The sequence below is a fragment of the Vanessa cardui genome, chromosome 19 (genome assembly GCF_905220365.1).
Source record: "Vanessa cardui chromosome 19, ilVanCard2.1, whole genome shotgun sequence".
Taxonomy (NCBI): Eukaryota; Metazoa; Arthropoda; class Insecta; order Lepidoptera; family Nymphalidae; genus Vanessa; species Vanessa cardui.
In genome coordinates, this window is record NC_061141.1 from 2,947,103 (window position 1) to 2,972,104 (window position 25,002).

General features: G+C 31.4%; 1 protein-coding gene across 1 annotated transcript in view; it reads left to right on the top strand.

The window, feature by feature from the left end:
* The first annotated feature begins 4,135 nt into the window (after positions 1-4,135).
* LOC124537942 (alpha-N-acetylgalactosaminidase) overlaps positions 4,136-25,002 on the top strand; it is a 76,589-nt gene continuing 55,722 nt past the window's right edge. Inside the window, exon 1 of the mRNA XM_047114916.1 lies at positions 4,136-4,305. The gene's annotated coding sequence lies outside the window, so the exon portion shown is untranslated. The remainder of the gene's footprint in view (positions 4,306-25,002) is intronic.

Here is a 25,002-nt window from a genome sequence, read left to right on the forward strand (position 1 = left end):
ACTTGTTTTTTTTGCTTGTTATGAGTTGTATCTACACAGAATCGTGTCCGTGAAATATTTTGAGCATTATTTTTTTGTTTTATTTCGCTTCGTCAGTTGCATAGTTTATAATAATTCATCAATTGTTCCTCTTAATAATATTAAGAAGAAATAATATTTGTTGTCGAAACGCTTGGCTTGGAGTAGTGGGGCAAAACGCTTCATCAAAAGTATTCCTTGAGAAAGGTAGCCATGGCTGATGTCTGCTAAAAGGATTAAATCATATTCATTAGAATATTAAAGGTCTAAATATTCGTGTCTTATATCAAATAACTTTTTTGTTCCATTTGCTGTCGAAACGTTTGGCCCTTGGGGTAGTGGTGCAAAAAGCTTCATCAAAAGTATAACACCTCGCCTTGTTGCCTCCACTGGTGACAAGGGGGTTGGCTCGGGTTTTTGCCCAGAGGATCGGATTTGCGATTCAACGGGGCAATGCTGCTACCGCTGAAACCGGAGAGTACCTCCCCACTTTCCACCACGTGGGGGAAGCGCGTAAATGGATTTTCCAGCGAAAAAAAATAAAGGTAAGTGCCTATAAAAATTAGCGTTTTAAGAAATATTAACTTATTATTAGTCTATTTAATAGGTAATCTTTTTATGTTTATGTACTCCGTAAATATCACGCGAAAAGTGAGGCTGAAAAGTCAAAAGGTCCAAAATCGAACTAGCCTTACTTTTATGTTAGGTAAGTAAAGTAAAGTAACAGCCTGTAAATTTCCCTCTGCTGAGATAAGGCCTCCCCTTCCATTAAATTCCATTGCGGGTTGGTGGCATGCAAATGTGGCAGAATTTCAATGAAATTAGACACATGCAGGTTTCCTCACGATGTTTTCCTTCACCGTCGAGCACGAGATGAATTATAAACACAGTTAAGGACATATATATAGTGGTGCTTGCCTGAGCGTTCTAACCACTGAGCCATCTCAGTTAGGTAAGTTAATTACAAATTAATTCGCAATTTATATGAAAAGTGAGTTTAATCATCACATCGTCTTAAAGAAACCTCATGATTACTCAACCCGATACTCATATTTAGCACTATTCTGGTCTGAATTGCGTAAACAGCCCGCAAGCGTCGGATATGTCGTGGTGTGCTTTACCGGATATCTTACGTGTTAACTGTCGCTATCACGGATTGTATAGAGTCATTGACATTACAGAATAGCAATAGCAATTGAAATTGTCAAAAGAACCTGTCACTGTTATATAAAATAACAAGGGTTCTTTCACTGTGTGAATGTGACCTAGATGAAGGTTTCACAACCCATATCCTGTTCCTTTATCCTAAACTTCTAAATATATGTATACATTGTAATAAAACTAAGTTGTGAATAGTCCAATTGAGTGATATATCTTAGTATACGTAGTTTAGAATACTAAAAATTACTTGTTTTTTTTTGTTTGTTTTATGTTATGTTACAGACCGGAACACAACAATATTGAGTACTGTTATTTATTTAGTAGTGTATTACCAAATAAATACAACATTTTAGCACATTGACTTACAAGTACATACATAATCCAGTCCAATCAAGTTTTCAAGGTTGGTGGCTGTTGATGATGTGAGCTATGGTAACCATTTACCATCAAGTGGCCTAGTTCGATCAAGCGAACAGGCGTTCAAGAGGCATTGAATATTCTATTTCTGTGATAGGGCAATGTCTATCTTACCCAACTCATAAAAAGCAAGGTCATGTGTTAACGTTACAGTTTCGTGTCGAAATTATAAACATTTTTATTTGCATACGCAAAACGTAAATACGATGACCTGTATTCGTCTTTCGTTCGAGTTTTATGTAAAGTAGGTATATTTTGTTTAAGATTATATAATTTGTTTGATGTTTATTAGATTATAAAATGGTAACTTCGAAGATTAGTTTATGAATAAAAAATATTTATTACCTTGGAGTAGTGGTGCAAAAAGCTTCATCAAAAGTATAACACCTCGCCTCATTGCCTCCACTGGTGACCGGTGGGCTGGTTTGTTTTTTGCCCAGATGCGATTCAACGGGGAAATGCTGCTACCATTCTTTCCACCATTCCACGCGGTCAAGATTTATACAGTAACTAGTTTTAGTTCATTTTGTTCATGTACATATGTAAGCATTTAATGTTATTAATTAGTATGTTAATAAAATAAATATAAATTTATAAATAATAAGGGGCCCCAGTTTTATGTCTGTCAGGGCCTTCAGACCTCTAAATCCAGTTCTAGAAATTATAGCCTCACAATGCTAATCACTGAAACAAACATGTCATCCACACCGATCATTTGCACCGTGACGAATAATCACATTATGTATTATAACTAACGGTCTGTGATTCTAAATTACAGGTACAGTCGGGGTAAGAAAAGGTTCGTCACCTTAAGATCTATTTTCGCGTGCTCAGTATGAGCGATAATCTGCTTTACCGATTGAGAATGACTTATTGCGTCGCAATGATTTGATGTTTAGATTCAAAAGGTACTAAGAATTTGAGACTTGATAAAGGATGAATTTGAAGACTGATGAAGGTTTTCTTACTCTGACTGTACATTACAGTGAGTCGAGATGGCCCTGTGGTCAGAACGCGTGCATCATTGCGGGTTCAAATCCAGGCAAGCACCGCTGATTCATTTGCTTAATTTGTCTTTATAATTCATCTCGTGCTCAGCGGTAAAGGAAAACATCGTGAGGAAACCTGCATGTGTCTAATTTCATCGAAATTCTGCCACGTGTGTATTTCACCAACCCGCATTGGAACATCGTGGTGGAATATATTCCAAACCTTCTCCTCAAAGGGAGAGGAGGCCTTTAGCCCAGCAGTGGGAATTTACAGGCTGTTGTTGTTGACTGTACATTGAGTATAATTCAGAATATTAATCGTTCTATTAATATTTTAATCGCTGAGAAACAATTTACAATCGTATTATTACGAAGGATATAAATTAATTTTTAAATAAATCGTAGACGCGGATCTATGGTTTTTGTGTTCTTATTCATTATTTCCTAAAGAGATAAGCCACGGAATTCCCAGAAATATGTAAAAAATTGCTTTAATTTAAAATTACAGTCTTCTTTTATTACTCAATATTTTGGTTGGCTGGTTATTAATTGGCTGAGGTTAGTAAAGTAGAAGATAAAAAAAGGCCGTTTATATCCCACAGCTGGGCTTAATCTTGGTTTGGATAAGGTTAGGACAATAATGTTTTAGTAAACAGATATGTTATTAACGCGCAAAAAGTGAAGACTAGAAAACGTCCTAATTGGGACGTTTGCCTTTAGTTGTTTTACGTAGTAATACCTTATAATACATCATAATTACGTAGTAATACGTTTTGCGTAATTAAAACATCTAGTTATCCCTTTTACTTATTGTTTTTATCAAGCTATCCTTTTTACTTGTAACGAAATGTAAAAATAAACGGTCCCCGGCGCGGCACACTTTTTTCTATTGTTTAGTATGGGTATAACATATCTGTTTATTAGAATATCATTGGGTTAGGATTTCAAATTCGTATTCAAATGCCTTATCTTTATTCAACACATGCATGGTGATGTGTACCCACACTAGTTAGCACGCGATGGATCATAAACACATAGTAAGCTTATTATTATGATAATATACAGTTATTATTCTGATATTGCAACCCTGATAAAAAGAAACTTACACGCTTTGACTTGACACCGAATAACAACAATGACATTTCGATATGAGACATATTTCTGAACCGAATAAATGAGCGAAAAATAAAAGAGAAATTACTCTCATCTTGTATTTACTTAATAAATCTTTTAAGACAATGCAAGACATGCTAAGAAAATGAACGAATGCATTGTAAATATATTTCCCTGAAGCTATTTATTGTCGTTCAAAGTATACGTTAACATCTCGTGCGTGATCCGATTTACGATCTTTGTATAATAACTGCATAATTTATATTAAAAAATTACGATATACATTGCTCGTTTTGCTTGTAAAATTATTAACCATCCAATAGATAATCGGTAATGGTAAGTTTGTTTATTAAAGTTTACGAAATTCGAATGTAAGGGAACGGGTTCAGTCGCGACCTGCGTTGACCGATGCGCGAAGAACTCGCCGCGAACGATTCGTCGATCAGTCGACGTTTCGTACGGAACGCGACTGCACGCGCCCGAATTCATTCGCAACCGTTCATTCAAAATTCGAACGGTCTTTCAAAAATCGAAGTGACGAATTGTGTTTAAAAAATAGAACGGATTTTTTTTATTTGATAATCTGCGTATTGTCGTCTCCTATACGGTAAGTGAAAATTTATAAAATATTAACACGATATTGCGTGCAATTATTGCGTATAATAAAAAGTTTCGTTTTCGTACGTATCACGATTATTTATTAATTCATTATATTTTAAAATGATAGAAATGTTCATTTTTTTTTATTGTGAAAAAAAAGTAGACACAAGTTTGCTATCATTGGTCTTAATAAAAAAAAACCAAAAAGTTTTTAATCTGTGTATTTAAATATAATAATATGTTTTAATATAAAATACATGCTTCATTCTTGCGACCATTCCACGCGGTCAAGATTTAGACAGTAACTATTTTTAATGTATATCTATATATATTTAAGAATTTAATGTTAATAATTCTTATATAAATAAAATGTATATCATCTATAATATATATATATGTATTAGAGAATATTAAAATATTGAGAGCACTAAAATGAATTGCGGAAAACATTAAATATCTTTCACGGAATACGGAACAAAAAGCTACTTAATGGATTAATTAATATATTAAGTGTATAGTTTGAGATAACATTAGCAAAATTAAATAGAAATATAAAATAAATATATTAAAATGAGATAAACATTTAGTGGCTGTCGATGAATTAATTAAAATTAATTTGTTTAAATATATTTGACTAAATTAACAGAAATATGTTTATAAAATATGATTATTTTATAATTTTTTTCATATGTATAAACAACTCTGGTGGTGATTTGTGGGTGGTAAATAACAATAAAAAAAAATCATTTTATTGTTTTTTTTAATATAGTTTGAAATGAAAAGGAAAATATTTATAAAGCCAAAAGGTTTTATATATAATTCATTATATTACTCGTGTAATATTATGTGCGATAGAAAAGATATCAACGCAACACGCATGCGCGTTACCTAACAATCGCACGAGTTGTCGTTGCTACTTGTATTTTAATTAAAATGTTTTAATAATTGCATATTTATTTATGTAACTTAGATATCGTTCGCCGGCTTCTAGATCTTAATTTAAAAATATGTCTGTTATGTAATTCGTTTAAGTGTTGACATACAAATAATAATTATGCTTTTTTTTTTTAATTTGACGTTTGTTTTGACGTTTACCATCAATGTTTTCAGACGATCGAGGAAATACATGTTTGTTAGACAATTACTAAACGTATGCTTTAGAAAAAGAGACAAAAATAAACTGATCAATAGTAGGTATTTTGGTACGTTTGATTATTATTTAAACAAAATTAGGATTTTGTATGCGATCCATTCAAGGTTTTTTTTTTAAATTATATAATATAATAATGTAGCTTATAATGAAGAGATTATTAAATGTCTTTTCAATAAACATTTATGAAAAAAAAATTGAGGCGTTCGATGGTATCGGATCGCTTTATTATTGTTAGCTTATATATATGTTGATTTTGGCGGTTCACGCACTGTCGGAACTGAAGTTTGGGAAATGGAGTAATTTCAAACGAAAAGTATCGTGAATGGAAAGTAGTGTAAAGTGTATATAAATTTTAATTAATGTATTAATATGGAACGTGCCAATGATATTCTAATAAACAGATATTTGCAGTGTTCGTGGTCACGGGTAGACTACCCGTGACCTCGATAATAGTTTTATTTAAATGTGTAATAATCGCGAAAATTTAAGACAACATTATATAAACAGATATGTTATATCCATACTAAACAACAGAAAAAAGTGTGCCGCGCCGGGGACCGTTTATTTTAGTTTACTTTTACATTTCCTTAAAAGTAAAAAGGATAGCTTGATAAAAACAATAAGTAAAAGGGATAACTAGATGTTTTAATTACGCAAAACGTATTACTACGTAATTATGATGTATTATAACGTATTACTACGTAAAACGACTAAAGGCAAACGTCCCAATTAGGGCGTTTTCTAGTCTTTACTTTTTGCGCGTTAATAACATATCTGTTTACTACAACATCATTGGAACGTACACTAATCGTAGGGACACTAGCGGCGCAAGATCGAATCTTAATATGGGCAAGATTCAGTTTTCGAGGCCCTATTTTTTGGTGGCCCACACCACCCACGCCTTACGCCGCCTCTGTGTAGACAGAGGCGGCGTAAGGCGTGGGTGGTGTGGGCATCAGCCGTGCTCTTAGCCCTACGTGTAGACGTAGGGCTAAGAGCACGGCTGATGGCTTTGATTATTTTCTAAGCAATTAACTGAGTATCTACACGTGCTGAAATTAAGGCTATTATAAAAGCTTTATTTCCTTACATATGCAGAGCAGTTTTTGATATCACAAGTAGGTATATCACTGTTTACACTGCCGAAATATTCTGCTTTTGTTTGTAATTCAAAAAAAGTCTTAAGAATTTACATAAAATGCATAAGATATTGTGAGTTTGTTTATCTATAGCTCTTTTTGTTTTATTCATAAAATAAAAAAAATATATACATTTTATTCCATTGTGATAAAAATAATAATGAATTAAATGAGATGGAATTGTTACGTAAAAATTTAATAAATTAGATTAGAATGTTGTGTCGTTTTTTAAATTGAGAGATTTAGTGTCAAATATGCAATAATTTTATTTTTATATAAAACCTTATTTTGTGTTATTAGGACTAGCAAAAAAAATAGCATATAGCATATTTACATATCACGTTTTAAAACGAAATGGTGTCACACAAGGTTGACTGTTAAAGTCAGAATGTCATAGCGCGTCAAGTGTAAGTTGGCGTGTGGCAAAAACATGTACTCATTTTTTTTTGTTTATTTATATCTTATTTGTTTTATTTACCCTTATTAAGAAAACTTACCCAAAACCTATTAAAAATGAGACGTAGAGAATTATTTTCTAGGGAGATATTGGTAAAATAAACAAAAAAGTGGCAAGACAAAGGATGTAGCAGGTGCTGCCACAGGAACGCCAACTTATACTTGACAGTCTATAATATATTGTGAGACAGAATTTATTCTTTCTTTAAAGTATAATTTGAGTTCAATAATGGCCGTCTTGTTATTGAAATGTCCCATAATATGAGTAGATACACAATTATTAATAGAAAAAAATCTCATTCATACTGGAATAAAATGTAATTAATTTTTTTATTATTATTTGGAACACAAGAAAAGCACTTTCGATACTGTAAACAAGTTTTTTTCTTCTTCGTAATTTTCATTTGATTTTTTTTTTAAATTATAAGTTAAGCCTTATACCTTTAATCATCCGTCAAAAAAATCTGATGTTATACTGTAGGTATTAAATATTCTGTTACGCAAATAAAATAATATTTTGACAATAAATAACAGTTTAGAAATTATTAAAGAAGCAGGTTGAATAACATTACGAAGTTCTATGTAATTTATAATCTGTGCAACGCGGGAAAATGTAAACAAAAAAACGGTTATTGTCAACGGTAGATTTCTTTGAATACAATTATTTCCATTTACAGAAATCAGATGATTTAAATAACAGAACTGGGAAAATTCATACAAACGATGCATTTACTTATAAATTGTTGTTTTTGTTTTGATTATAATTTAAATTTTTAATGGTCATAATTGAGAAAATCAATTCGGATATTTTCTGTAAATTATATACATTATGTTATTAGATACAATAGCTAAAGTTAGTCGCTAATATGTACAATTTATAATTGAATTTATAAGATTAATTTATTCAATTTTAATTAGTTTTTAATTTACATTTATTTTTAAGTAGTTTTAAAATTAAGAGGCTTCATTAGTTTAAAAATTGATTTTTCTTGTGCATGCTGTGTTGTTCTTTTAGTAGTTGACACTTATAATAGAATTTGACTTCTGTTATTTTATATTATTTTATCACTTTACACATTGACGAAGACCCAAATAAAATAAATAAAAAAACAACTACCTATGCGTTGACACATAGCTTTTGCATTTTTGTATGTTAACTCACTTATCATACTAAGTGATATCTGTATACGTGAATTAATGACGAGGTTTTTTGTATCGCCCAACTTAAAAACTACTAAAGCGCGTTTCAGAAAAGGTTTTCATTATATTCTTGTCATATGTAGTCTTTTCCAGTGGAAGTAGGTAAAGAAAGCTTAAATTACGTATTATCATTAGCTAATAACTGAGCTATATTGTGCACTAATAAAAGTTTATGATTCATCTTTATTTATAATACAACACTATTGCACTTTATTTATAAAACTAACCCAGGCAAGCACCACTATATATATGTGCTTAATTGTGTTTATAATTCATCTCGAGCTCGGCAGTGAAGGAAAACATCGTGAGGAAACCTTCATGTGTCTAATTTCATCGAAATTCAGCCACATGCGCATTCCACCAACCCGCATTGGAACAGCGTGGTGGAATATATTCCAAACCCTCTCCTCAAAGGGAGAGGAGGCATTTAGCCCGACAGTGAGAAATTTACAGGCTGTTACTACTTTTACTATTGCACTTATTTCCACTTTAATATATCTTTAGTTTAACAAAAGTTTTGTCGAAGTTCAAAACGCCATTTTTTCGCAAATCCATAGAAAATATCATAGATTAATCAACCTATCAACCTCGAATGATATCGCGTCAATCTGCTGACAATTATTGTTTATTTGACATTTTTCCTGTAATGATTGGAATTGAGTATAAGTAGTTGTGCCATGCAATTTTACCCGTCTTAAATTTAGTTTAAATGTAATCCCATATACATATATGTCTGTATGTATAAAGCATATTTTATAAGGACGTGTTGCCTTGCATTGAAATTATGAATAACAAGAATATTTATAGATATAGTACAAAAATTTGGAGGTAAAAATACAAAGAAAAGTGATTTTTTAGTGTCAATCTTGGTCAAAAGTCATTTAAGTATGTCGTTAACCTTCCAAATCTTTATAAAGGTTTCAACATTAAAACCTCCTTGGTACGAAAAAATTTCGCTCACCTTCAACACGTTCGGTTTATTCAAATTATTTCCTTTGACAAATTACGTATATATTAACATGTTAACGAATCATTGACGGTTTTGTTTGAATATACAATACTGTGCACTTGGTAATGAATGCATGTTTAGGGTACATTTTTAATCAGTTTTTCGTATGCGTGCTGTGTCGAACTTTCTAAATATGCTTACGGAAGCGGGTGGCCGGAATTGTTTGTTGTACAATCATTTGAGCAATCGTAAAATTTTCTTTGCAAATTTATACTATAGTAGGCATTATGAAAGTTGCTTAGATATACTTAGTTTTTCAATCAATAAAAAAAGGATATTGTTCGATTTTTAAATTCATTCAAATCATCTGTAAATGTCAACGTCCTTTGCGTGTTGCAGGAGAAAAATAATGATTCATTTAAAGTGAATACATGTAAAAAGATTGGTGTTAAATTTCACATGCGACTTAAAATCGTATGGTACAACAACGAAGCTGTAGCTATTATATCTTTGTAAAGATCACCGCGTCGAGAGTTAGCATGTTTATTTTTAATTAAGAACATAACTGTTAACTTTGGTAATAAATATTATTAAAAAAATATTTGATGAACAATTTAAACTTCTGTTTTTATTGTCGACTAGGGATCAGCCTCGGCATTACTCGTGTACAATTTGTTTATAAAGAAGGTTATACTATAGATTTGTATAAAAAATATATATAAAAACATATAGATATATATAAAGACACCGTTGCAGAAGTCCATGGGCGGTAGTGATCGCTTTCCATCAGGTGAGCCTCCTGCTCATTTGCCCCCTATAACATAAAATTAAAAAAAACTCGTTATCAAACATGATGAGAATCAATATAGAAGCTAAGTCGATCACCTTCGTAATATCTCCTTTTTGAATAATCCATCAAATATGTCTTTTCGGTCACTCGTTCTACGTCATACTGACGGTGCCATGTACGATTTAATTAATATTATAGTGATTTTTTTTAATAATTGTCTGTTCCACACAGAGACAATTTTACCCCTTTATGATATGAGTCGAGATGGCCCAGTGGTTAGAACGCGTGCATCTTAACCGATGATATCGGGTTCAAATCCAGGCAAGCACCGCTGATTCATGTGCTTAATTTGTCTTTATAATTCAACTCGTACTTGGCGGTGAAGGAAAACATCGTGAGGAAACCTGCATGTGACAAATTTGATAGAAATTCTGCCACATGTGTATTCGACCAACCCGCATTGGAACAGCATGGTGGAATACGTTCCAAATCTTCTCCTCTAAGGGAGAGGAGGCCTTTAGCCCAGCAGTGGGAATTTACAGGCTGTTGTTGTTATGATATGAGTATATATTCCTCGTCAGTCTATATCCCGAACGGCTTTACATAACTACGTTGGTATAGCCTTCTTAAATGAACTGGATATCATTTGAATATTATAACTAGGCAATTTATGTAAATAAAAAGTTCAAACAAACGTATTAAGACTCCAATTTAAAAAAGGTTTTGGTTGTGATGTTAATCTTAACGAGACCTCGTTACGTGTTGTATTTTGATAAAGTTTTAAAGTCGCTGATAAAAAAAATCACGTTCGAATTCCTAAGATATACGTATTTTTAAATATACATATACAAATAAGGCTGTTACATGGTATACCTCGCCTTTTAGAAGTCGTCAGGTTATGTATAAAACAACGTCTTATTTGAAGTTTGAGATTGAGGTTATACATCAAATTAGGTTGTGCAGGTCGATTCTGTAAAGATTCACTTCGTATTTCACTTGAAATGTTGACAACTTAAAGTGATACAATTTTGATATGTCACATTTAAAGTTCTGACATTTTACACTCGTGTTTTCGGTGAGATTCGAGTTTCTTGTTACAGAATAGACCTGCAGTTTTTTGGCCGTGAAAGGACAGGACATACAGAGTTACTTTCACATTTATTATATTAGTAATAAATGTATTATTAGCGTTTATTCCGGATTAATCGTCACGACTTTTCTAAAGCGGACTGCGAGCCAAATATTTATCGGCTACTTAATCAAAACAGAAAAAATATATTAAATTCAGTCTCTCTATATAGAGTTACTATTAATGTAGATAACAATAATAACTATTAAATAGTGGGTCTCACAGAACTTGGTGTTTATTCAAAAGATTTTGTAGTATTTTTATAACATTTTTCATCTTTCTAAAATTAATGCTTTGTTAAATTGTAACAATTAAATAAATTGCAATCAAGAATCCTCTTTAACGTTATGTATATATGGCTGGAACTCTTCAAAATCAGACCATAAGCGATTTTCTATGTGGATCAATCGTCCTATAATCACTGGGACAAAAATTCCTACGCTATTAATATTGAGAGCTGGATGCAAGTAGCCGAAGAACGATCATAGTGCCGTAGAATTGGAGAGGCCTATATCCAACAGTCAGTGGCGGATTTACCAGTAGGCTAAGATTTAGAGGGGGCGGCAAATTTAGCTACATAATGGGTTGCAAAAATAAACTAGTAACTGACAGGTATATTACCTAGTTCATAATCATACTAATAACGGGAAAAAGCCGATGTAATGAGGACTATAGAAAACAAATCATAAATTTTCATTTTCATAATAAATTGTGATTGTGAACTAAACAAACGTATCGAATATTGAAAGTCAGTAGGGGCGGCAAAAATCGAATAGCCTACTAGCGGCAAATTTGTACATTCACCACTGCTAGCAGTGGACGAACATAGCGGTTGATGATTAATATATAAGATATCGTCAGTTTCCTTTTGGTCGATTTATCTTTGGTTTGATGTATCGTTCATATATTTTCTCACAAGTACGACCTTTATACGGGCAATATAATTGAGAGTCTCGTATTACATTGTCACCGCAATTTACTAATCAAGAGCTGTAATTAATACATCACGTTGGTATCCTTGAAGTGTCGTTTCATTTGATTATTATTTGAAATGCCCTTTTGACCGTTTCCGGTCATAGACAAACGGATCAGATTTTACAGAGAACTAGGCAAATTCTAAACATATTTTATTCAAGGAGTCTTTTACGAACTCTTTTAGATTACTCGGTATGTGTATTTAAAAAAAAAAAAACTAACTAGTTTTATTTCACCGATTTTTCTAAGTAAGGGTCTAAATCCCGAGACATTCGACAAGTTAATGCTGTTTTTATTTTAAATAATATAAATAAATAGTAAATAATTTTATTTATTATGATCTGTAAAGCCGGTTCGGGATATAAATATGTATATAGTAACATAGAGTTCGACTCAAATTTGAACCCAAGAACACGTATTTTGCAGCCTTACAATGTCACCAGAACAATGAAATACAATAGAAGTCATATAAAACAATCAAGAGCGTACTCCTTCCTTAAAGGCCGGCATCGCACCTGCAATCCCCTGGTGTTGCAGATATCCATGGGCGGTGGTATTCACTTTCCATCAGGTGTTGCCACTTGTTACATAAAAAGTTCATATATATATGTATATATATATATATATATATATAAAAGTATTATAATCTATGGTCGAAAATTATTATTTAATAGAATCATAGCGTGTGATCAAAGTAAAGGGCTGTGTGAACTTAATATTACTAATACCTTTAAATGCGACTGCGGTGTTTTGATATTTGTTGCACAAATCGCGTTCAATCGACTGGACGAATTCTTACGAAAGACAGAAATTTATAAGTCCATTATATCGTAGGACGTTAAATACTGTTTTATTTATTAAGCTTCTAAATACGAGCTCATTCAGGTAAGCCTTTACAATTGATCTAATGCTCGGCGGTGAAGGAACACATCGCAAGGATTTTAATTGATATTAGGCATGCGTGCATGTCTAATATCAATTAAATTCTGCCACATGTGTAGTCAAAGGTAGAGGAGACCCTAGCTTGGCATACAGGCTGTTACTATTGTTTAGTTAGTAAATAAATTACATATAACAGTATACTACATTGAATTAACTAAATCATCCTGCCATATGCTACTCGAAGGACTATGTAATCCATGATTCATATACATATCCAGTGGTAGTCTACTTTCCATCAGGTGAACTTCTATGATCGTAACATAAAAACATACTTCTGTATTCCTTGTCGGTTCTGATCGTTTGAATCTGCATTCCTTCATTATTTTAAAATTAGATTAATCTTGTTAAATTATTAGTATTTTCACTTGATTTGAATAAATCTCTCTACTCTATATAATGACGACTATGACGACCTCCGTGGTCGAGTGGTGTGTACACCGGTTTTCATGGGTACGCCACGCCGAGGTTTGATTCCTGGCCGAGTCGTTGTTGATTATAATTAGTTTTCTATGTTGTCTCGGGTCTGGGTGTTGTGCTCGTTACTTCTGATTTTCCATAACACAAGTGCTTTAGCTACATACCTTGAGATCAGAGTAATGTATGTGAAAAAAAAAATTATAATATGTACGGTGTAACTAATATAGCTATTTATATCTAATTATAAATGTTCTGTTTCAATAAACGTGACTATGTAGGAGCGTGCAATTATTTGTCTCTTAACATGTTATTTAACAAGACAGCGTACATTTTCATCAACAGTTAACATCTACAAGATAATACGTTTATATCAATACTAGATAAAAACACAGCTTCGTTCGTGTAAAATATAAAGAACTAAACAAAATCGGTCACTCGGGTAATATAAACAAACACTAAACAATGACGGTTTATTACTTTTCAGATACCATAACTTTTTCAAAATAATAAAAACGGGGAAATGCAGCTAGCATTCTTGCTAACATTCCACGCGGTCAAGATTTGTACAGTAGCTAGTTTTAGTTCACATTTGTATATATTTAAGCATTCATTGTTATTAATTCTTATGTTAATAAAATATCTTGAAGAAAAATATATAATATATAGAGGCGAGAAAATTATCGTATAAAAATTAGCTTGAGTATAAAAATTGATATCGATACATTTCGATTATACGAATTTTGGACACACTTGGTCGACTTAAAATACATTATTTTTTAACGATAAATAATGTTTATTGTAGACCTGCACGAAATTATTTATATATATAAATATTGATTAATGTTTCTGAATGAGTGTTTCTAACGTTCCTCATTATTAAAGTTAATTGTCATATGATGAAAATGTATGAAGACATTACAAATAGAAAATTTTCGCTACAGAACAAATTAATTTCAAACTTTAATAACACACGAATTCGAGACTATGCATAAATGTCATTGCCGTTCCATTTTTAAATTTTGTATTATTATTTTTTTTTAATGATCGAGGGACAGTCTTGACTTTTTCGTTTAGTTTTATCTAAAAAGTTTTCATATGTATAAAAAATTCGAATTTAATGCTGTGCTTAAACAAATACATAATAAATGATATCAGTTTGGTTTTACTATTTATTTGTTCAGGAGAAAGTGTTTCTAATGTATCGAAATGAATGAAACTGGTCAGAAAGTTGGAATAAATCATTGTTATCTGATTTAAAACACTACGTCAAGTATTGGTTTAACAAGTACAATGACTCCACAAATATCTTTAATTAAACGCAACTAAAATAGCCACTTATTAAGCCGAGTAATCATGTGTGAAATTGTATTGCAAGTGATTCGTTTATTTCGTTTAAATATCGACTTAATTGCTCTAAACATAAGGTACATTATGTATATCACCAAAACTTTTCATTCAATAAATATTCATATTAACAAAGCGGATGTATGGGAAATGTTTTGTTGCAATTTAGTCCTTAATACGAAGATAATTAGATTTAAGCAATTTAACTTTATATTAAATTTATTATTAGTTAAAAATTATGTCGTCAATGCTTATGCAATGATACACAAGTGATATGACTGATAGTTTCGATCACGCTTTTAAGTATCATTTTGCGCTTACTTGAGCAAACCTTTTGCGCAGACATGCGATTTTGAAGATTTTGAAATAAATTCTCCAAGGTTCCCAATATTATATTTGGGTTGGTTAACAGTTAAGGCGGTTAGTACTCTAAAATACAGTGTAGTAAATGTAAGTTACAGTAGTATTTATTAGTACATAAATATACTTACATATTGTATAATGATATTGTGTACCTACGGAGACTATATTAAATAAACAAAATTGATAAGTTACAGAAGTTTATATTATTCATTTATTGCCTTCATTACAAATTTTGCGTCTTTTTGAAAGACGTGGATTTCTCGTCAAATTGGAAAATGTAAAACATAAAATTCTTGACGTTAGTTTTTACTCAGTCATACGCTGAAATGTCTGAGTATTTCTTAGCCATTCAAGTAACAATCGCTTGCGTTATTTGGAGCAATTGCGGTAAAGTTCACTAGTATTATTACAAATACATTTAAAATATAATTCTTAAGAATGTAATTGCGCAAACGTCAACATCCATAAATTTATTTACTCAATGAAACGATTGTACTTTTACTTTCACATTTATTTTCTTAACGTTTATTAAATAATATTCTCATGTTAATACATATCCTTGATCTTTTTCTATTTATTTGATATGTTTACTCGTTATATACGTCAGATTTTACTCGGCGCTGTAATTAATTAATTGTGTTGTATATTTTTAAAAGAGATAAGAATCATTTGTTAACCTTACCAGTTACATATTGAATGTATTTCTAATCAAACGAATTTTTCTTTAATAATATATGAGTGTTTATATAATATATTAAATACATTTATTTAATATATTAATAGTTCCGGAAATTAGCCAGAACAAACAGAAAGATTAACAAAAATTGTAAAAAATATGATATTTTGGTATATTTACTTTGTACATAAGTATTTATTATAAAGCGGTTGTTTTAATATGACAAACAGACACTCTAGTTTTATTGTATGTATAGAAGATATAGAGTAGGAGTGTAGATTATTAATCATACTAAGCAAAACGTTATAACGGCCTTGTAACAAACTTAAAACAATTAATTTGTAAGCCTCTGATGGTGGGCGTCTGTCGGGAATCTTTGAATAATTACTGAGACCAGAACAATATGATGTAATGTATGTGTTTCGCAGTCATGTTTTTATTTTGAAGTTTATTGAAAGTTTAAAACACCTGACGTAATAATAAAGTAAAGTAAAGTAAAGTAACAGCCTGTAAATTACCCACTACTGGGCTAAGGCCTCCTCTTCCGTTAAAGAGAGGGTTTGGAATATATTCCACCACGCTGTTCCAATGCGGGTTGGTGGAATGCACTTGGCAGAATTTCGATGAAATTAGACACATGAAGGTTTCCTTAGGATGTTTTCCTTACCGCCGAGCACGAGATGAATTATAAACACAAATTAAGCACATATATATAGTGGTGCTTGCCTGGGCTTGAACCCGGAATCATCGGTTAAGATGCACGCGTTCTAACCACTGGGTCATCTCAGCTCATTTTACTGTATCCTTATATGAAATTATTATTTGTAATATACTGAACGCATCCGTAAACGTCAAACATGGCCGCCCGTTGTACTGTCATGTGATAGAATCAATTTATAAATTTATTATTCAAATATCTCGGCTATTCGAATTTTGCATTGACGACTAAAATTTTATTATTTTTTAACGATTCATAATTGTGGAAAGGTTTCGATCGGTTCTATCGTAAACGTTCACGTAATTAGTAGCTGAAGACGTGACAAACCATCAATAAAAAAGAAATAAATTTAACGACACGTGTCGCTCAGTGCATCGTAACGTATAAAAAAATTATTCCAAATTATCACTATTTTCTACATTTTTTTATGGTATATGTTGGCGGACGAGCATATGGGCCACCTGATGGTAACTGGTCACCATTACCCATAGACAATAACGTTTGGTACCTACCCAGACGAGCTTGCACAACGCCCTACCACCAAGTATGAAGATAGAAGTACATATGTAGAATTATACAGATCTATCGTAACGTAAATACAGGAAGGTTATATATAATATTTAAAGACGAAAACCGAATACACATATTTTGTTCTAAATATATTTATAAAATATAATTAAATCGCTTCATAATCAACCAGCTTAAACCAATTTCTATATTAATTCAATGGTATTTTAATCTTAAAATATATAGTTATTAATTATAGATACAGCTATCATTATATCCTAATTATAACATTATAAAACCAGGTAACAATTGCTGTGTAAGAACAGTAATTAATAAAAATCTAGGTTAGAATAACAAACGATTTAAAAGCAAAAAAAAAAAAACAAAGAAAATAGCAAGGCAAAGGAATTGAAGACTCTAATCAGCTAAATTATAAAGTGCTAAATGAGGAATGTGTTTTAATGCTAATGTTTTTTATTTTATTTAGAACTTGCATTTTATTTCAATGGCGCAACGGTATTCGGACCAATCATATAAATATATATATATATATACATATAAAGTCAAATAATAGACTTTTCACTGAAAATTAGTTCACATTATTTAAAATCTCAAGTTGATATCTAATATTCTTTTATTGCTTGTCATGAATTTTTCAAATATTAGTTTTCGTTACTGGCAACACTGAAGGTAAACAACTAACAAAAATAAATCTTGAACTAAATAGAATATGCCACTATATTGTTTTGTCTTGGCCTTTTTAGTATAGATATTTAAAAAAGTAATCTATATCCTTTTGCATAAAGTAATCGACTTTTCATTGAAATTTTATCACACAAAGTTTCATATATGATATTAGTAAGTTAAATTTACGGTCAAATGTCAAGTCATTACAGTGTTCCAGCAAATAAATTTCGATATTACATTATTATGGTCATCATTAAAATATAATCAATGTTATAATGATGTAAAATTCGAAAGGCGACTTTATATCATATTAATAAACGGACTATACCTACCTCAAAAATTGTCCAACTAATATATTTTTTAAATTGATTTTACATAAGTCATATTTTAAATAGCTTTATTTTTTAAAATATGATATAGGTATATGTATATCAGTTTATTCAAATGGATAAAATATCGCCTGATCGCAAAGCTAGCAACAAACATACACATATGACGTCATAATGTTAACGTGTTCAATCATACGAACTGTCTGTCAGACTGAAATTTTACATTGTGTGTGACATATGCATGGGAAAAATAATAATAATTGCGATGATGATCCATTGGTAACAATGTGAAAAGTGACTCTTATTAGACGGTAGAATAACTGATGAGTGGGTGGTACCTACCCAGACGGGCTTGCACAAAGCTCTACCACAAAGTAAAACCTTTTTTCGAGGAGAAGTAATCACAGTGTTTTAATTTGAGTATTTCTGACAAAAAAATATCAGTATAATTTTCTTAGCTATGTAATTACGATGAAACATAAGTGAACATGATAAGGTAATTTAGATTTGTTTTTAAAATTACACATTCAAATTAATGTTATTCTGATATAATGTTATGCTAAGCTAAGCATGTAGGTTTGATATAATTATATAACAAGAACTAAGTTTTTTTGTATAAAAATATGTACACATTATTATTATAAAGACAGTTATGCAAAAAGTTTTTATATATTATTACGAAATCACTATTATTATAAATGCGAAAGTATATTTCTTAGCTTATCTTTCTTTGCAGCATAATAAGGTTATCGTGATTTTTTTTCGTTTACAAAGTTTATGAGATAGGTTATATATATTAAACAGATCTGCGCAGGATCAGATTTTTTTTTTGTTGTATAGGTTGGCGGACGAGCATATAGGCTACCTGATGTTAAGTGGTCACCATCACCCATAGACAATGAAGCTGTAAGAAATATTAACTATTCCTTACATCGTCAATGTGCCACCAACCTTGGGAACTAAGATGTTATGTCCCCTATACCTGTAGTTTTACACTGGCTCACTCGCCCTTCAAACCGGAACGCAACAATACTGCGTACTGTTATTTGGCGGTAGAATAGCTGATGAGTGGGTGGTACCTACCCAGACGGGCTTACACAAAGCCCTACCACCAACTGCTAGAGATTTACGTATTCCATGCAATTTTCCATACAAATATCAAATAACTAACAAATCTTGATTTGTATCTGTATTTATAATACAACACTATTCCAGTAAACTACTTACTATTTACATACATTAGATTTACTAACTTATAAAGTTCTGATAAAAATTTCGTCCACATTCAAAACGCTATCAAATTAAATCAAATCGAAATAAACTTTATTCAAGCAGGCTTTTACAAGCACTTTTGAATCGTCATTTTACAATTAAGTGAAGCTACCACCGGTTCGCAAAGTAGATTCTACCGAGAAGAACCGGCAACAAACTCAGTAGTTACTCTTTTTTCGCAAATCCATAATTAATATCATAGATTATTATAGCACTCGGAGTCTCTCTCTTAGGATGGACTATTTGGGTCTATGGTTACAGTCTTGTGGTTAGGTCTCTTTGCATATAAAGGCAATACCTACATCGTTTTTTTGAATATGTAGGTGTTACTTTTCACTGTAAATCTAGAACTGAATGTATGGGATTTTATTGTTGTGTACAATGTACAATTATTATTTCGTATTGAATATCAAGTTAATTTCACTGTTAATAAATAAATAAATAAAAAGTCAGTTCAGTCCATCTTACAATTCTAAAGAAAAAGCAAGGAACAGTTTTTAACAAATTGTAAGTCGCACCAATATTGACCCTATAGTCCACGCCCAAAAAATGAATTAATGTCGGTTTAATTCCGTTTCGCGCGCATTTGTTTTTTTTATTATTATTTTTTGTTCTAGCCAGTTGTATGGGTAAAGGAATCCCCTGAATATATAATATGAGGAACTGCCCTGTTTTTGCACAGGTGTAAATTATGAATATACTAAATTATGTGCTATAAATAAAATCCTAATAAAAAACCTATAATATTTAGGAGTAATGCAACTTTCCTGTGAAAAAAAAGAAAAGATATCATTTTCATTAGTTACGGATTACCCAATACTTACAAAGAGATACAATTTTATAATATTAGTAAAGAACCATAGCCTGACCTATACTTGTATCGGGAATTTAATAATTACAAGGTAACACACCAAGGCAACTGAACTTATTTACCTCGTGTTCAGTTCGGAAGGAAAATGTCGTAAGGATACCAGCTTATAGAAGGAAATAAATGACTTCAAAACATTTTCCGAGATAGGTGATCTTAAATCAGTAATCGAATTTAATTAATCCTTGGTAAGGCTTGATGCAAGCTCTACGTAGATACCATATTATATATTCTACCACAAAACAGCAATACTTAGTATAATACCACTATTTATAGGCGGTAGTGACCACTTACCAGCAGGTGGCCTATTTACTCCTCTACCTTTGTATATGCATGTAATAAACAGGTTTTTGACGAGTGTGATAATGATTCATATTCTAAGGTAAATGGCAAAAGCAACGGCTTTATTCACAGGGAAATTAGTGCGTACAGAATTTAACGCAAGTTAATTAAATTAGGTTGAATTTAACAAGGCAGAGTTCTCATAAACCTGCGTATTACTGAAATGCAAGGAAACGTTTTAATGTAAGCAGAATTTAAAGCATAATATTTGTTCTATTTTTAAGTTAAATTTCTTTAAAGATCAATTTCGCGCTTAAACCTTGCCTGTTTGTAAGAAATAAAAGCAAATATTATAAAAAAACAACCACTATTATATACTTATTTTACGAAATGAGTAAGTTTTATGTTAAACTAGTTTTAGTCCGCGCAATCGCTCGCGTTTAATTCTTGGTTGTCATGTCATAATTGTGTTAGCCAAAAAAGTAGGCTATGTCCTGTTTGTATATGTATGTAGGTTGTCTTGGAGCTCAATTTTGCTTCATAAAGAATTTCATTAAATTCGGTTATATGGTTTAGTAGTGAAAGAGTAACATACAGACAGATAGATAAAGTTACTTTCACATTTATAATATAATTGATATAGATTTTGATTTGTATCAAAGAAATCAATCTTTATTAGGCTTGCACACGTCGTTAACGGTATATAACAAAAAACCAATTAACATAGTGTTAGAGTCATCCAATTAAATATATACTATGAGTTATTTTAACTATTCATCTTGCTTGCGTTTTATAACAGAGCAATCAAAATAAACAATCATATTTAATGAATATGGCAACACATAAGCGATTTATAATTCAAAGTTATTCTTTTGTTTTGATAAAATGCATTCAAATGATAATTTTATTCAGAGGATGAAATAAAGTAACAAGGAAATGTCGTTACAAAATTGTTGACCTTTTAACAAAAAAAGTGCAACTTTATTAGTTATTAAATAACGAAATAGGTAATAACACTTTTGCTTCAATCTTGAGAAATAAGAGCTTATCATTTCATTTGCTTGTCCTACTCTGATTTAAATAATTTATAATCATCTTGCATTATATTATATGAGTTACTAGCTGTTACCCGATTTGCTCCCGTAGAAAATATGAATATATTTACAAATTAACTTACAATGTGACATTGATGTAAGACCTCTCTAATCACAATTCTTTTTTTCAATTAAAAAGTAGCCAATGTCTATTCTCTAGTTCAAGACTATTTGTGTACTAAATTTCATTAAAATTGTTCCAATAGTTTTGGCGTGAAATCGAGACAAACAAACAGAGTTACTTTTGCATTTATAATTTTAAGTATGGAAGTATAGATTTTTAAGAGACTAGGTCATAAGCTATTACAACCTACGTTCACTAACGACGCGCCCCTCCATAGTAAATCAATTAATTCTTAATATTTTTTTTTTACTTGCCTTAATCTTAGGTGTCTCACACAAAGACATCTTGTTAGCACGATTGTAACTCGTACTCATGCATACGAATAATAATGGAGGGGAGGAATCGTGAAGGGGCGCGCCTTGACAAAACGAAATCGCGTATAAATAAAGTTAAAAATATATGATTATTAAAAATGTGTTTCTGTTTGTGTCCATCGGCGATTTAAGATCAATATTGTTAAATAAATAAATGTCTTACAGCAATAATACCTTAAGGCGGTGATGGACAAGAAAAAAAGCTTCGTTTAAAAGTAGTCATTAGTATTAGTATACATTTCTTAAAGTGTCAATGTTTGGGCAGAGGTGACCACCAGGTCAAACAATCAGACATTTGTATATGTTGGTAACAACCAACATATACAAATGTTTGATACATAAATATGCCAGTTATCGTATGCAAAACAGAAGACGTAGAATCGTATCAATATACACCATATAAGATGTTTTTAACAAAAGAATGAAAAAAAATTACCTAACAAATTCAAAAAAATAACACATTTCGAATTAAAAAAAAAATGTCACTTAATTTATAATCTACATTTTTGCGATTGCATATAAATGTGAACGCGGTCTTATCTCGTAAGAATGCGTCACATGTAGAGTAGAGCGGTTGCGTCACATGGCTTTGTTTTCACCGCTTTCGATTTTATGCGCTTGCGCCGATCGCACGAACTAATGCTCACAACTGGAAACGTTGATATCGAGATATATCACTATCGTTCCTAATTAGTTCTGCAACATTCATACAAATTATTCGAGATATTATCATGTAATAATACATAATTTAATTTAAAATCTTTACTTAATCAATTTATCAATCAACGTCTTTCATTAATATTAATAAAAAAAACTTTAGACACAAAGCGACGTCGCTTTAAAACAGGAGGACGTCGGAAACTATTCAGACTGATATAGAGGGTTGTAATGCTCTTTTCTACCTGAGGTTACGTAAATGTGTTCTAATACAAGCTGACAGATGACTAACCAACATTCCACCACCAGGTAGAATTCAAATCTTCTCCGCAAGAGAGTATCAGGAATAGCAGCCACAATTACGAAAACTTGTAATCATCACATAGTATAAAACAAAGTCGCTTACCGCTGTCTATCCCTATGTACGGTTAGATCTTTAAAATTACGCAACGGATTTTGATAAGGGTTTTTAGTAGATAAAGTGGTTTGAGAGGAAGGTTTTTGTATATAATATAATGGATGGAAAATTTAGTGCTGGTCGCTAGTAATTAATAAAAAAATAATAATTACTAAGAATATCAGATATGCGATCGTCAGATGTTTTGGAATGCGAAATATTTTAATAAGAACGAGAAATTCTCGTTATAGAAACTTATATAACACTATGACAACTTATTCAAGATAATAAAAAGAACAAGTTTGATTCTCTTCGTACGTAATCGTCAGCACTCGTTAGGAAAGCCTGTCAACAAACGTACATATACAGAAAGGCGGTTCACGTTTTATATATATTTTAAAGAACTTCCTACATGGCATGTATACATGTAGCTGAGATAGCCCAGTGGTTATAACTCGTGCATCTTAACCAAAGATTGCGGGTTCAAACCTAGGCAAGCACCACTATATATATATCCTTAATTTGTATTTATAATTCATCTCGTGCTCGGCGGTGAAGGAAAACATCGTAAGGAAACCTGCATGTGTCTAATTTCATCGAAATTCTGCCACATGTGCATTCCACCTACCCGCATTGGAACAGCGTGGTGGAATATGTTCCAAACCCTCTCCTTAATAGAATAGGAGGCCTTATCCTAGCAGTGGGAAATTCACAGGCTGTTACTTACTACTACTTTACCTTTTTTTTCTACGTGGGAGTTCTTTAAAATGTATTTAGAACTTAAAATTATTTTAATACCTATATTTTGATATCTTTGCACAATAAAAAAAATGCGTGTTAACAGTGATACATCTCTTGCTGCCGTTGCAGGTTAAGAAAAAAAAAACTCGTGCAACTATTTACTTGACAGTGACATCTGCGATTTGACAGTTACACGATTGAATACATATAATTTTTAATGCAAATTTATACAAATGATTTGTAAATTACAATCGTCGTGTGAGTTCATTTGACAGAAGTGCGTATCGCGTGCGAAATATACATGTACAGATTCATATTATTGATAATGAGATGTGATCGTCAATTTTTATTTTAATATTTAGTGTTATTGATCGAAGGTATATATTTTTTTAAATATTTATAATAGCTTATAAATATTATACTATATACTAAAGAATGTAAGGACTTATACAGATACCAGTTATATTTTTGAAATATATTTGTAAGCAATCATTAACAAAAGAGCTCATTTAAATAAATATAAATAAAAATGTTAGCTTGAAGGTGTGTGTCATAATGGAGGGGAAAACAATAAAACAAATATATGACATTTTTTATTAATTAATCAAATGACATTTTTAAATTAAATTTACTTGATTATCAACTAGCTGTGCTTGCGACCACGTACGCGTTTGAATTTAACAAAAAAAAATTATAGTAGCCTAAGTTACTCCTTATTATATCAGTTATCTGCTAGTGTAAGTCCCATCAAAATTCAGACGTTCCAGAGATTAGTCGGAACAAACAGACAGATGGACAAAAATTGTAAAAAAATATTTCGGTATATGTACCGTGTATACATATGCATTGATTAAAACCGCTAATGTCACTTCCACCGGGGACAAAGGTGTACCTCATGCGTCTGTAGTTACCCCTGTGTAACTGTCATTCAAATCGAAACACAAAAAAAAACAAACAGTAGACTGCGTGATGAGACTCGAACGAAGCTTGCATAAAGCCCAAAGAAAACAAACAGTGAAGCTTATAAAAAAATACCCGAAAAAAAAAAACAATATTAATGTTTATACTATGAAATTAGTTTTCTATTACAATTTGCGCATTAATGACATGATTCGTTAAAAATGAGGTATATAACTTTCGCTAGTATGTTTTCTATTGCGTGAAATAGCGGAAAGCGAGCC